At 37.9% G+C, this 15,885-nt stretch overlaps 1 long non-coding RNA gene across 2 annotated transcripts in view; it reads right to left on the reverse strand.

Annotated features, from left to right (window-relative positions):
• The window catches only part of LOC115304802, a 137,458-nt gene that overhangs the window by 74,650 nt on the left and 46,923 nt on the right, over positions 1–15,885 (reverse strand). The window contains exon 3 of one of the 2 annotated variants that reach the window (XR_003914611.1): positions 3,406–3,478. The exons of the other annotated variant lie outside the window; for it this stretch is intronic. This is a non-coding gene — a long non-coding RNA (uncharacterized LOC115304802). Of the gene's footprint in view, positions 1–3,405; positions 3,479–15,885 lie in introns of those variants that run through there. 2 annotated transcript variants of the gene reach the window in all.

The following is a 15,885-nucleotide window of genomic DNA, read 5'->3' on the forward strand; positions in this document are numbered from 1 at the left end:
TTGGCTGAAAACATCTTGTGAGTCAAGCTGCATAGTGGTATGTAAACAAAGCTGAGAACATTTTCTTTTTTGAGATGATTTGTACTCCTATGGGTGTGTGAAAAGAGGCACAACAAATTAAAGCATATTTAACAAATGTACCATTTTATATCTGTGTCTGTTGCTGAGTAACTACTTCAAAACTAAGTAGCTTAAAACAGTCATATTCTATCTCATGCTTCTGTGAGAATTTGAACAGAGCTTGGCCGGGTTTTTTCTGTCCCAGGCAGCAATGACTTCACTTGGTAAGATTTAGCTGGTATGGATGGTGCCTTTCTGAGGAGGGCAAGAAGGCGGGGCTCAGCGAGGAGTGTTGATTGGACCGCCTGTATGGGATTTCCTCACCACCGCGGCCGCACTGGACTTCCTACCTGATGGATGGGGTTCAATAGGATACGGAGGAAGCCATTGCATAGCTTTTAATGACCTAACCTTGTACTTCATAGAACATCACTGCAATTGCACTCCCAGGCACAAGCTTACCCAGCTTCACTCCGATACACACCTGACCTCTGGATGGATAAAATGTCAAAAACTATGTAACCCCATTTTCAAACCACCACACATCTAAAGGAAGAGTTGGAAGCACTAAAAAGGTTTCATCTATAGAAAAGAAGACACAAAGAAGTTCTGATGACTGTCTTCAACTATCTGAATGGTCACCAGCGAACTTGAGATAACAGTCTATATTATTCAAGAAAAATGGTATCAGTACTAATAAGTGAAATTATAGAGATAAGTATTTCAGTTTGACATAAGAACACTTTTCTGATGGCTAACTCTTCCCACTAGTGTAATAATCTGCCTTGTGAGGCGGTGAACTATCAGTGTGTGAGATCATAGATGCCGTGATACCTGTGAGAGGTTAGACTAAGTGGGCCGCAAGGTTCCAGTAATACAACAGGATTTAAAGAGACTAGCCTATTATCCCGCAGTTTGGAGGGAAGATATTTGAAGTCAGATTTATATAATTTATAGTATGACAAAACACCTTATTCCTATATTGCATTAATTCTGAATGAACTAGTGATCTGATTAAACTCATTTTGATGGAGAAAATGACTACAGTGGCATTTCTGAATTCTCCTGCATTTTAAATTCACCACAAAGAAGAAACAAGCAAAAAGTTTGCTACTCTAGCCCACCCACAGATTTTGACTCAATCTACAGTGGGTGTTAGGTCTTGCTGTTTTTGAAAGCTGGAAATTGAGAACCAATGAGAAAATCAGACGTGCTACTCAGGCTCCCTGATCTCAATGTGGGAAAACTGTGCAACTGAGCAAGTCCCTGGGAAGTCTGGGAAAATGGATAGTCATAACTTTAAAACACCATGTGCCAAGAACCAGAAGAAAATCAAAATACGTTTTTTCATTATGCTAATGATTATAATGATCTACCTAAATGTTTACATACAGCCTGGAAAACTTTTACCTTGACTTTTCAGAGACTTAAGGAAAAACTAACTGTTCATTTGTAGCTCACATGTGATCTACACAGATGGGAAATTCTTGTTTAATATGATCTCAGAAGACAGATCTGTCCTTATTAAATCCAAATTGAAGAAAAAGGATCGTATCATAGTCATTTTGGGGACTCCAATGCCTAGCACTCTGTCCTATCTGTTAAGACATCTGTAACTGTCAAGTTGAATAACCAATTACAAGAGAAACTTGATAATGTATTTCATGGACATATAATGAGGGGTCCTTTATAGAGGCTCTTTAGAGGAAAACAAAGGTTTATGAACGGTAACTTTTCCAGAAACAAGTGTATACTATAGACCATTTTCATTTGAACTTAAGCAATATTTTTATATCAGTTCCAATTTTATCTTAGACATTTCCTGAGCCACTTGTTTTTGGTGATATTAAAGCATTTTAAAAATATCTAAAAAGTTCACTGAAACCAAAGTTATGATTTCTTATACATTTCCAGTTGAGGCCCCCATGTGTTATTCAGTATGAAATTCAGATTCAAGTGATGGGTAAAATTAAGTTTGCCACTTAAAAATTGCCCAGCTAAAAACTTCCAGTCTCTCAGCAACCATGTCACATCTAAATTTTTGCTCTGGTTTGTGAAATGAGGGCGAGAGAGAGGCCACCATGAGTTCTGAGTAAGAACTAGAATCATTCTTCATTTTTCTCTGAAGGCTCTAAATGTCTAGTTACTCTGCTGGAGGGAATCATTAGTTCCAAGCATCAGAGTAGGGGTCAACCAGAAGACCTCAGAATCCATTCATTGTTAAATCATCACACTGTGAGCCTCACAGTATGCTATTCTAACACTTAACAGCAGGGATCTCCAAAAAGGATGTTTGACAGTTTTTAAAATATCCTCATAACTTGGAATAAAAATTATTTCGTGCCCTGAGCCATAAGAATTTGGTAGGCTGCTGTGCCAAATTCATCGTGAAGTTTGCTTCACATGACAAATTACCTGACCGTTTTAACTTTCTAGTCCTGGAAGAAAAATAAATAAATAAATAGACCACTTTTGTGTGTGTGTGAGTTGTTTTTTTGTTTTTTTTTTTTACTAAAATGAGTTTTAGTTACTAAAAAAATGTTATGCCTATCCTTCCATGAATTATATATAATGCAAAAAGGAAAAGTAGAAAAGCAGGAAAAATATTCCTATGTGGGTAAAGTCTATGTAAAACCCCATCATTTTTTTTGTTTCTAAACATAGTGTACTGAGCAGTTGATGTTACCTCCTTGAAGGCTGGTATTGTAACTCTATTTATTGGATTCCTAGTACTTAGCCCAGGGCCTAAACTACAGTAGGAATTTAAATTTGTTCAAATAAATGAACTATCAAATCAATGAGGGTTCTCTTCCTAATAATCAAATTGTATTTTAGAGCAGAATTAATTATTATTGTTAGGGCATAGTGAATCATGATTTATATTTTTTCCTGATTTCAACTATACATGTCGATATATTTGTTTTTATGTCATGAAATTTTGACTTTCTATTTATATAAAATGTCTTTTCCTTCCTGTCAATGTCAATTTTAAATTGTGAAATGTTACTTTTTTAACGTTTATTTATTTTTGAGACAAGGTGGATAGCGGAGAGGGAGACACAGAATCTGAAGCAGGCTCCAGGCTCTGATTTGTCAGCACAGAGCCCAATGTGGGATTCGAGCCCACGAACTGTGAGATCATGACCTGAGCTGAAGTCACACGCTTAACCAACTGAGCCATTGAGGCGCCCCTTAAATTGCGAAATTTAAGCAGATCAACTAGATACTGTAGGATGTTGCCATGTCCACAGTGATGTTAGTCTAACAAAAAAGCATTCACAAATATCTTATTTCTTCCAATCCACTAAAAGAACGAAATACAAAGAAATGCAACTGAAATTACTCGGTAAATGGTGAGAATAATGACTTCCCTCTGGTCTCCTTCATGTAAGCAACAAGAGTTCCAGTCACTTCTTACCTAGACAAATAAAAGAACAAAATCTTAAATTTGAGAGTGGAATTAGGTCTTAAATGATCATCTCTCTTCCAGTTTGACATCCTCCTTTCTTTCTGCTCTCCCAGGAAAACTGACTATTGCTTCTGTCTTATGTTTCCCATCATCACATCCCTGCTGAGTTTTTCTATTTCTGATCTTGGGATATTTTATGAGAGAACAGAAAGAATTAAAATTAGCTTCCACTTGCTGTGCTTTGTTGAATCCTTATGATGATCCCATGAGGGAAAGGTAGGAAATTGCAGAATGATTAAGTAAATATTGAACATTATTCAGTACTTTGCAAAGTTAAGGTTCGAAAACAAGTTTGTCTAACTCTGAGCTATTATACAGAACCACCTCTTTCTTGGTGATAGAGAGTTTAAGGCTCCATCCTATTCTCCAAGGAATCTCTAATTTGGCTAGCCAATTGCTCTTGGAAGAGTGACACAGTACTACTTAATTTAACTAATACTGCTATATTCAGCCAGTAGGAGGGACAAATATTGTTCAAGGACAACTAACGTGATCTAAGTACCCTCACTGTCTTGTGCCAGCAGCCAGTCTGTGTTACTAAGTGGGAGACCAACTGGGGGCCTGAGAGCCATCTGGGTGAGGAGAAAATGGCAGCTGTGCTCTTCCTTGGTTTATCTTCATTCTCACGTCTGCTGTCCCTCTGTTTGCCCAGGATTATCAGGTGGCTGAGGTGAAGAGTGAAATCTCCAACTCAGACAACTAGTATTTCCCTCTGTGAGAAACCCAGTGGTCTTACGGTGAGAATAATTTGATATGTGTGTCACCCACATGAACCCAACTCTACTTTGCAAATAAAAACTAATGTTTAAAAAATATTTTTAAGACACATGGACTCTTCCAGGAATGCAAGTCTAATAAGGAAAAAAAGTATCCTTTTATTTTTTCTGGAACTTTAATTTATTTACCATTTTAATAGACTATGACATTGATCAAAATTATTAATAGTACTAAAGTATTTTAGTTGCCAGACCAAAGCCCCTGTATTCATCTATGTTGTTTAGCTGTTGCATTTTGATGATTTTGTGTTTAAGTGTAAATACCTAACTATTTGGTTTTCTAGTACATTTGTGCCTATTTACATATGGAAATGTAAATCATTTATCATCTATCTTTTTATTATATTTTACATTATAAATGGCTGTTATGTGATTTATAAGTTATATCTGTAGATGAGGTGTATTACCTATGAATGTAACTTTAGGATATTTGTTACAAAAAGGAATTAGGGAGGTACCTGGCTTAGTCAGTTAAGTGTCTGACTTCACCTCGGGTCACGATCTCATGGTTCCTGAGTTAGCGCCCCACATCCGGCTCTGTGCTGACAGCTCAGAGCCTGGAGCCTGCTTCAGATTCTGTGTCTCCCTTTCTCTCTGTCCCTCCTCTTCTTGTATTCTATCTCTCTCTCAAAAGATAAATAAACATGAAAAAACAGTTTTAAAAAAATGAATTAGGTCTGAAAAGCATGAGGATTTCTGCCAGCCTATTCTCTCCTTAATTTCAACTTTTCTTCTGAAAATCTGAGTTGAAGAGATAAATATTTAAAAGATGGAGAACAGCTTAACTTGGCTACTACTCAAGAACGCAGGAATATCTACAGTGATCCAGTCAGTTGTTTTTTTCTACAGTGATTCTATAGATGCAGGGGGGCCTGATGATCCTTTGAATAAATCTCTTTGTTTAAGAACATTCCCTATAAAATTATTTTCATTAATTACTTAATTAAATTTTATTATTATTTTAGTTTTGTATTTTTATTTAAATTCCAGCTAACATTTAGTAATACCATGTAATATTAGTTTCAGGAGTAGAATTTAGTGATTCATCACTTATGTATAAAGCCCATGCTCATCACAACAATCCCTCTCCTTAACACCCATCACCCGTTTAGCCCATCCCACACCCAGTTCCCCTCCAACAACCCCCATTTTGTTCTTGATAGTTAGAGTCTGTTTTTAGGTTTGCCTCTCTTTTCTTTCCCCCTATGTTCATCTGTTTTCTTTCTTAAATTCCACATATGAGTGAAATTATACAGTATTTGTCTTTCTATGGCTCTCTTGCTATGCTTAGCACAGTACACTCTAGCTTTGACTGAATAATATTCCACTGGGTATGTATCACATCTTTATCCATTCATCAGTCTATGGGCATTTCGGCTCTTTCTATAATTTGACTATTGTTGATAATGCTACTATAAGCATCAGATAATGCTATAAATGCATGTATACTTTTGAATGAGTATATTTTAATATTTCTTTACTTATTTTGAGAGAAAAGAGAGAGAGAGAGAGAGAGAGAGAGAGAGAGAGAACGCGAGAGGGGGAGGGGAAAAGAGGGCAAGAAATAATCCCAAACAGGATCCACATTGTCAGCCCTGAGTCCAACTTGAGGCTTGATCTCACACACTATGAAATCATGAACTGAGCAGAAATCAAGAGTCAGTCCCTTAACTGACTAAGTAAGCCTCATAGTTGGTCTTAAATCAGTATTTTTGTATCCTTTGGGTAAATAACTAGTAGTGCAATTGGTGGATCGTAGGATACTTCTATTTTTAACTTTTTGAGAAAACTACATGCTGTTTTCCAGAGTGGCTGCACCAGTTTCCATTTCTACAGTCAGTGTAAACAGGTTCCCCTTTTTCTGTGGCCTCGCCAACATCTATTGTTTCCTGTGTTGTTAATTTTAGCCATTTTGGCAGGTGTGAGGGGATATCTCATTGTAGTTTTGATTTGTATTTCCCTGATTATGGTGTTGAGCATCTTTCCATGTGTCCTTTAGTCATCTGGATGTCTTCTTTGGAATAGTGTTTATTCATGTCTTCTGCCTAATTCTTAACTGGACTATTCTTAACTATTTTGGAAGGTTGAGTTTGATAAATTCTTTATAGATTTTGGATACTAACCCTTTATCAGATATGTTATTTCCAAATATCTTCTCCCATTCTGTAAGCTTTTAGTTTTGTTGATTGTTTCCTTTGCTGTGCAGAAAGTTTTTATCATGATGAGGTCCCAATAGTTCATTTTTGCTTTTGTTTCGCTTGCCTCCAGAGATATATCTAGTAAGAAGTTGCTACAGATGATATCAAAGTGGTTACTGCCTGTGTTCTATAGGATTCATGTCGATCTTTAATCTATTTTGAATTTATTTTTGTGTATGGTATAAGAAAATTGTCCAATTTTGTTCTTCTGCATACTGCTGATCAGTTTTCCAACACCATTTGTTGAAGAGACATTTTTCTATTGTATATTCTTTCCTGCTTTATCAAAGATTAGTTGACCATACAGATGTGGGTGAATTTCTTTTCTGTTCTATTTACCTTTGTGTCTGTTTTTGTGGTAGTACCACACCATCTTGACAACACAGTTTGAAGTCCAGAATCCTGATATCTTCAGCTTTACTTTGCTTTTTTCAAGATTGCTTTGGCTATTTGAGGCCTTTTGTAGTTCCATACAAATTTTAGGATTGTTTATTCTATCTCTGTGAAAACAGCTCAAGGTATTTTGATAGGGATTGCATTAAATGTGTAGATTGCTTTGAGTAGTATAGACATTTTAACAACATTCGTTTTTCCAATCCACTAGAATGGAATGTTTTTCCATTTCTCGGTGTTGTCTTCAAATTTTTTCAGAAGTGTTCTATAGTTTTCAGAGTACAGAGCTTTTATAGCTTTGGTCAAATTTATTTCTAGGTATCTTTTGGTTTTTGGTTCAATTGTAAATGGATTGATTCTTTTATTTTCTCTTTCTGCTCCTTCATTATAGGTGTATAGAAATGCAACAGACTTCTGTACATAGATTTTTGTATTCTGAGACTTTACTGAATTTGTGTATCAGTTCCAACAATTTTTGATGGAGTCTTTTGGGTTTTCTACATAGAGTATCATGCTGTTTGCAACATCCAATTTGGATGCCTTTTATTTCTTCATGTTGTTTGATTGCTGAGTCTAGGACTTCCAGCACTATGCTAAATGGTAATGGTGAGAGTGTCACATCCCTGACCACACAGGAAAAACTCTCAGGTTTTCCCCTTTGAGGATGATATTAGCTGTCAGTATTTTGTTATATGGACTTTATGATACTGAGGTATGGTCCCTCTATCACTATTTTGTTGAAGATTTCTATCAAGAATGGATAATATACTTTATCAAATGCTTTTTCTGCATCTATTGAGGGGACCATATGTTTCTTATCCTTTTATATTTATGTGGTATGTCACAATGATTGATTTGCAAATATTTGACACCCTTGCAGCCCAGGAATAAATCCCACTTTATCGTGGTGAATGATTCTTTTAATGTACTGTTGTATTTGATTTGCTAGCATTTTGTTGAGAATTTGGTGTAATTTGGTGTAATTCACCAAACCTTGGTGTAAGAGGTTTAAGCCTCCATTCTTGGTGCTATGCTGCTTACTGAAGTTAGTTTATGCTAAGGGGCAGGGGTGTAAAATGGTACCAGCCTTCTCCCTTGTCCCTGGAGAGACAACTTCATGCCCACCACTATCCAGGGATCCCTACCACAAGAGTGAACAATCTTCCCTCCTATATCCCAAGTGCCCCTCAGATCCCTGTGTCTGGGCCATCTGCCTGCCTGGGTGCAGTGTACTTGTGTTCTACCCCAAACAGGCCTGCTGAGTTTTAAAACTAAGCTTTAGGGACCTGTCCTGAATAGCCCCATGCTCGTCATCTGGGAGAGGGTCTTGCCACACTGGAACCGATGCAGGTTTGCAGTGTCCCACAAGGGCAGTAGCACTAAAGTAAAAGTGGGTGGATTTTAGAGTAACATGCAGCAAAGAGCCGGTATGTATGTTAGGCACCCTCAGGTGTCTCTGCACATGCTGAGGGGCAAGGCAGTGTAATAGCACCTGCCGGCTCTTTAATCCCCAGAGAGGCAATGTCGCCTCTCCCAAATATCCTGCAAAAGAGGGAACTGTCTCTCCCACGGTACCCCAGGGGATCCTCAGATGGTACCGTCAGGCTATCTGTCCTCCACAGGAGCATTGCGTCACTGTCAGGGCTCCACTGGTCATGCTGTAGACCTCTAAGACTCTAGTCTTTGAGCCCTACTCATTATAAAAACTCACAAAAACCAGACCCTCTCATTTTCCCAGTGTAAGGCTTTGGGGAAGTATTTTCCTTGAGCAATACATGTGTTCCTTTCTCTCTCTTTCTCCTTCCCACCCCCACAAACCAGGGTTCCCTTTTCTCCACAGCACCTGTGATCCATTTCTCTCCAAATCACATCTTCACATCTACACCTTCCACAATGCGGCCTCTTCTCTCCCTCTAGTTGTGCAGTTTGTTCTGTCAGTCCTTGGATTGATTTCTCAGGTATTCAGAATGATTTCATATTTATCTAGCTGTGTCTGAGGGACAAGCAAGCCTAGGTCCTCCTAACACTCTGTCAACTTATCTCGTCTCCCCTTCCATAATCTATTTATAAATGGATTTGAAGTAGGACATGTTTCTTAGCTATGAGGCTTTTTTATGAACTATTTGATGTAGACTAAGAAAAGCATTTCATTACAAGATGTACGCAAATCAGCATCATCTGCATTTTATGGTTTAATTACATTTATAGTTTATCTATATAACATTCTTGTGAATCATCTATATAAAGATTCCTAAGGTTGAGGTACTTGTTACTGTGTAAAGTAAGTAATCCAATTGTTAATTAACGTGTCCACTCCTACTTAAGGCTGTCTTTCTCTACTTATATTCCGAGAGGTGAGAGAGAAGAAAGAGGTAGAAACAGCAGACATCAATGTGTCCCTTCTTTTTCCTTTATTCCTTTGACCTCCTTTTCTTCCATTTTTTCTTTTTAATTTTTTTCATTCTTTTCCTTCCTCTCTCCTTTCTGTTTTTACTTCCTTTTTCATTTCTAAGCAGATGGCTATAGGAGAATTCACAAATAAAGGTTACAAATGCCGTCCAGGGAAGTCTAAAGCAATAAGTCCAAATCTAAGTATAAAACCTTAAAAGTTTTCAGATTAAAAAAGAATTCAACCAGCTTTGTTGAATTTTGCATTTAATTTAGACTTGAAATGAAAACTAGAGACACATTTGCAGACACTGATAAAGACATAAAAGTAGTCAGAAATAAAGAAAGGGCAGTAAGTTCACATCATTGCAACATCTTTGCTATTCAGGTGTCCACACTTCATAACAGTATTACTTTAGTTTGTTATTTGGAAAGTCTACAGATAGCCCTTTTTGGAATGGTAATATAAATCTGCCTTTCAACCCTGCCAAAGCTTCAATCTAACAAAAAGAAAAGCATTACACTGACCCATTTTTCCAAATGTATTTGGTAATTTCTAATTTTTTGTAGAGTTTCAATGTTTTACATGTCTTAAAACTGAAAAAAAAATAGTCTGTTGGAGGTTATTAATTCTCTGACGTGATTCCCTATAAGTGACAGAAACCTATGAAGCTGCTTCAGACTACATATATATGTGTGTGTGTGCATATATATATATATATATATATATATATATATATGCATTTACAAGGCCAGAATAAAGTAGAAAAATGTCTCTCATTGAAAGTAAAAACTGAAAAAAAAAACCTAACTAGTTTTAGTACATTTGAGATTAATTATTAATATTCAAGGAAATCATCATTGTGAAACCGAGTCAAGACACTGAGTCATTTAATGATTTGAAAATCTAGAATGGCCTTTATCACTTATACATTTTTATTGTCTATATTTTATTTTTACTATCAAAATCTAAATGGAGAGTTTATCACAAATGTAATACACAACAGAGAATAGAGCAGGTTGAAGAATAAGCTCATACTTTATTATATCAGTTTTTAAATTGCTTTTTTTGAAAGCTGACGGCCACTAATATCCACTAATTGTACTTGCGGGGTCCAAATCCTCGCATTTATTATGCCTTATCATCTTGAAGGATTAAAACCTCACCTGATGTCCCAATCCTGCATCCGCCCGGTTCCACCATCATTTTTCTCTCTTTCTACAAATGTGAAAATAAATATATACTTCCTCAGATGAATTCAGGAAATCAATACTCTTAGTAATAAGGAAACTCTAAAATATAAAAGCAAAGATGATCCAGCATGTGTTTATTTTAGTTTTTTTTAATTAATTTATTTTTGAGAGAGACAGAGACAGTGTGAGTGGCAGAGGGGCAGAGACACAGGGAGAGAGAGAATCCCAAGCAGGCTCTAAGCTGTCAGCAGAGCGCCCTATGCAGGGCTCGAACTCATGAAATTGTGAGATCATGACCCGAGCTGAAACCTAAAGTCCGATGCTTAATCGACTGAGCCATCCAGGTGCCCCCGTGTTTATTTATTACCTACTACATAAAGAGGACTAATTTTCAAACTATTAATGCTGGGGCGCCTGCGTGGCTCAGTCAGTTAAGTGTCCAACTTCAGCTCAGGTCTTGGTCTCGCAGTTCATGAGTTTGAGTCTCTGCGTCAGGCTTTGTGCTAACTAACAGCTCAGAGCCTGCTTCAGATTCTGTATCTCCCTCTCTCTCTTCCCCTTCCTTGCTCATGCTCTGCCCCTCTTGGTCTCTCAAAAATAAATAAATGTTAATTTAAAAAAATATATAATGCTTCCCACCAGTTGAAATCCTACTACACTAATGAACACACAAGTATTTGGAGAACTGCATGCAAACATGTATACCCCTTCCCGTTTTGTATCCCCTGTAGCTAACAAGCTCCAGAGAGTTCCTCAGAGCAATCTGAAACTGTTTCCATGGCCACAGTCATCAGAAACACAACGATTAAAGCATTTACTAACCTACTTTGAGATTGGTTTTCTCCTTAGTTAACATCACTTTCATAACAGGTGCATCCAACTTAAGACCCCCTTCTCCTTTCTACACCATGAATTTTACTTGTTACCACTCATGGATTTTTTTTTCTTTAGTTAACTTCCATCTCTTCTCCCTGTAAGTTCTGGTACTTGCTACTGTTTGCCTACATTTTAACGTGTACCTGCTCCCCAGCCCCCAGTATACTACAGTACATCTCAGACTCCATAATACAAGATGCGTAAGTTCCTGAAACAATGTGAAATATTTTAGTCTTTGTAATCAGTCAAGTAGATCATGAAATATAAATCATGGGCCTCTGCTCTTGTTTCAGTGTGAAAAATCGAGCCACTGCAATGAAGGAAACTGAACGCCAAGCTAACCTAAGAGTGCCATCTAGTGAAGAGTTCTACTATGACCGCAGCAGACTGTTCACTTACATGGGCTTTTCTTAAAATAACACATGAAAATTGGGGAAAGCTGTACAGCAAAGGAAACTCCTAGCTAATACCTGTAAATTAAGGAAAGAAACTGGAACCTACAGAAAGAAATAATGATTATCATTTCTTTCTTTCTCCCCTCACAGAAAACTTTCTATCCAGCTTAGAGGCTATGGACAAGGAAGAGGAAGAAGCCTGTTGTGTTGTCTCAGAAGAGTTTTACATAGTATGCCTGAAACAGGGTAAGGACTATACACCTCATATCCCATGGTGGGTTAGAGCACTCACTGGGGTAACTACTGTGAGACAGAAAAAAAAAGGCAAAGAAAATAATCAGAAGTTGAAAGAAAAATGCAGCTTTCCCTCAAAAAGACTTGACAGTGATATTGATGACGGTAGTAAAGCCAATTTTAATAATGGCTGCTACGGAAAGTACAAGAGAAAGGAAGCCCTGATGGGAGCTTGGAATTTTAATGACTACCTTGGGAGGGATGGTGGAGGGAGGCACTGAGACAAAGATATTTGAAGCGTTCTTGCATAGGGGAAGAGTTCTAGCATAGGGGAAGAGTTCTAGCATAGGGGAAGAGTTCTAGCATAGGGGAAGCGTTCTTGCATAGGGGAAGAGTTCTTGCATAGGGGAAGAGTTCTTGCATAGGGGAAGAGTTCTAGCATAGGGGAAGCGTTCTTGCATAGGGGAAGAGTTCTAGCATAGGGGAAGAGTTCTTGCATAGGGGAAGTGTTTGGTAAATTCCTGGTGTATAACTATAACTTAGAACTTTGTTTACCTAAGTGTCTATATTTTTAAAGTAAAGTTGCGTGCCTTAAAAATATAAAGTATGAGGCTTTTGCCAAGCACTGTAATACCTAAACTTAATCCAGACAGGTGGGAAAGTGGGTATCTCTTGCCACTCCACTAACGGACTCCATAAGGAAATAAAGCCCAAATTATAGCACATACATTCAAATTTCACCATCGGGTCCTTATTAGAAATGTGATACTTTAGGTGGTTGATGTGGAATAGAACCATGGAATTTTTATTCTTAAAAATCATCCCTATTCTGATATACGTGGTGTGGGACCACAATTTGAGAATTACTTCCTATTGAGTCAAGGGCAAGTGAGCTAAAGTTTACCACTTCAGAGTAAGCAAAGTGAATCTGAGGGATAAGGAATTATAGTTTATGCTTCTATTGTTACCTGGCAGTTCTAGAGGACTCTAAGACTATAATGGGTCCACCTCAGACCAGTTTCTCGGGATTTTTTAAATGGTTCTAACATTGGAGAACTCATCAAGAATTCTAACCTAGGAGACTCATCAGGCCCAAGCAAATTGGGACAGCTGGTCTTCCCATTGAAGAAACTTTCTTTAAAGAATTGTGCAGGGGTGCCTTGGTGGCTTAGTCGGTTAAGTGGCCAGCTTCGGCTCAGGTCATGATCTCACGGTTCGTGAGTTCGAGCCCACGTCAGGCTTTGTGCTGACAGCTCAGAGCCTGGAGCCTGCTTCAGATTCTGTGTTTCCTTTTCTCTCTGCCCTTCATCTGCTCATGCTCTGTCTCTAAAAAATAAACGTACATTAAAAAACTTAAAAAGAAAGAGAGAAAGAATTGTGCAAAGTTGTAGCTACCAGAAGCAAGCTTAGCAAAGAACCAGTGGGCCTCTTGGGGTAATCTGGGCTTGAGAATTCAGCTGGTGGGGAAATCACTATTAGAAATTACACAGGAGGTGGAGTAAAGGCCCCACGGAAGCTGCCACCTTTGTTAGCAATAGGGAAGAGACAGTTATTCAGAAGCACTCATTGATTGGAGTCATCACAGGGGCAACAGATAATCTGTCCTGCTGGAAAAGCTTTTTTAAAGTGTTTGTTACTCCTTATTTGCTAAAAGTGCAAAAAACTGACAGTAAAATGAAGGGAGAATGGGGAAAAGTGAATCTGGCACAACTTGCTATGTTGTAACACAAGCCATGCTGATTTGAGTAAAAGAAAACTGAACTTGGTGTGAAGTCTTCTGAAGCCTTCAGTTCCACCACCTAGTACGTAAGCTAGTACTTTATGTCCTACGAAGAGTATAGCTCTTCACCCTATACTTTACTATAGCTCTTCCCAAATGAAAGAGCAAAAAAAAAAAAATCTGTTAGGAAGCCTAATGAGTTTTAAGGTTCAGAAGCTCAAGCCAATTCTACAGACCTTGAATTTATTTTTCATTTTTGTTTTTTAACATTTATTCACTTCTGGGAGACAGGGAGAGACAGTGCATGAGCAGGGGAGGGGCAGAAAGGGAGAGAGATGCAGAATCTGACTCAGGCTCCAGGCTCTGAACTGTCAGCACAAAGCCTGGCACAGGGCTCGAAGTCACTGTGAGATCATGACCTGAGTCAAAGTCAAATATTTACCACTGAGCTACCCAGGTGCTCCTACAGACACTGAATTTTTGACAGAGCTCTATGATGGTCCATAAAGGATGTTATAGAAGACAACAGGTTTACATAGGGAGATAGGTGGTTGACTTTGCCCAAACATAGAAATTTTATAAAATTTGCTGTGAATTACATCTATTTGAAGTTATATACGTTTGATACCAATGTTTTGAATTTCATTGAGAGAAGTCAGGTCTTGTTTCTTCAATTATGATCAAAAAGGTTAAATAAATGAATTTCATTTCAGATGACCATTTTTTTTAGATCAAACTTTCATGCGGTCTGTTTACTCATAAGGTATTCTTTTTTCGCACCAAGGGAGATTGAATGAACTTGAATGGGTATGGCAGAAACAACCAGTTGCTCGCCCAAATCCATGATTGTCTCTTCTTCCCAGACACAGAACTAGACCATGCTTTCCTACCTCACTTGTACTTAAGTATGGCCACGTGACTGATTATCCAAGGGTAACAGACATGATATGCACTACTACCAACATCAGTTTATGAAAACTGTCACATCACACATTCTCAACGCACTTTTCCCTTCAAGCTGACAAGGATGGTGGTTCACAGGGTATCCCTGAGAACCTTTGTTGAAGATGACAGAACCTCCATCCACTTGGGAGCCTACATGACTGCCCAGCACGATATATTGTCCAATTGTCACTTAACAGGTAATCCAAATGAGCAAAATTTTTTCAAAAAAAAAAACACCTCTATTTTGTAAGAGCCATTGTATGCTTTGGGGAGTATTAGCAAAGTTAAACTACTTTCATTAATTTAAACAAAACCCCAGGACAGGCTGCAATACAGAGCTATTGCTATAAAAGAAGATGTGCAGAGCGTGAGTGTATACTAGAGCAGGTGGCGCCCTGTGCTCTGGCCTCCGATCACTCAATGCAGAAGTCCTTCCTCTAAGACGGCCCATTTCCCAGCAGAGTGTGAAATGTGAAGGCATACTGCAGGAGGCAAGCAAGATGCTTCTCACTCATTTTTGCTAAAGGTAATAAAGCTTCAACCAATGAGCTCAGAGTAAAATAAATAAATGAATAAATTAGAGGCAAAAAAAAAGAATGTGTCGTGCTGCTACTCAACATTTCTTTTATTTCCCCAAATTGAAATTTTGATTAAACATACGTTTTGAGTTAGAAGTCATTTGAGAGGCTTCTGAATGTTGAATCCATATTTTAAAAAGCACATATGTCTCCTAAGGACCTATAAAGTGGAGACTGGGGTAAATGTGCCAAAAGCTTAAGGAAAGGAAACCGCTTAAATGAGGGAAGTGTTGCTAATACGTGAAAAGGTTACCTTTTATTGAGTGTACACATTTATGTTAACAGTTTTAAGTTTCGTTCAGGCAGCGTTGCCAAGATTAAAGTTTATAATTAAGTCCTCATTTTACAAAGATGTCAGTTAGTTTATTCAGTGGTTTTATGATTTAATTAATGACTAAGACAACTTATTTGAAGACTGAGTAGTGTTAATAGTAAAGTATAGTTTAGATTACTAACTTCCACAGGGACTGCTCGCTTGTGGAAGGGCAGCTCCCTGTAAGACTTCTTTATGTTCAAACCTGTTCTCTCTCAGCTTAGCATGTTTTATGAGTCAGTCATGTGGTTTCCACACAACTGTCTTCATAGCAGCTGCTTCCCAAACTGCTCTCCACAAAAGACACACATTTTATGTCTTTATGTGTTTGTGGGGAGACAGCTAA

This window comes from Suricata suricatta, chromosome 10 (genome assembly GCF_006229205.1).
Source record: "Suricata suricatta isolate VVHF042 chromosome 10, meerkat_22Aug2017_6uvM2_HiC, whole genome shotgun sequence".
NCBI lineage: Eukaryota > Metazoa > Chordata > Mammalia > Carnivora > Herpestidae > Suricata > Suricata suricatta.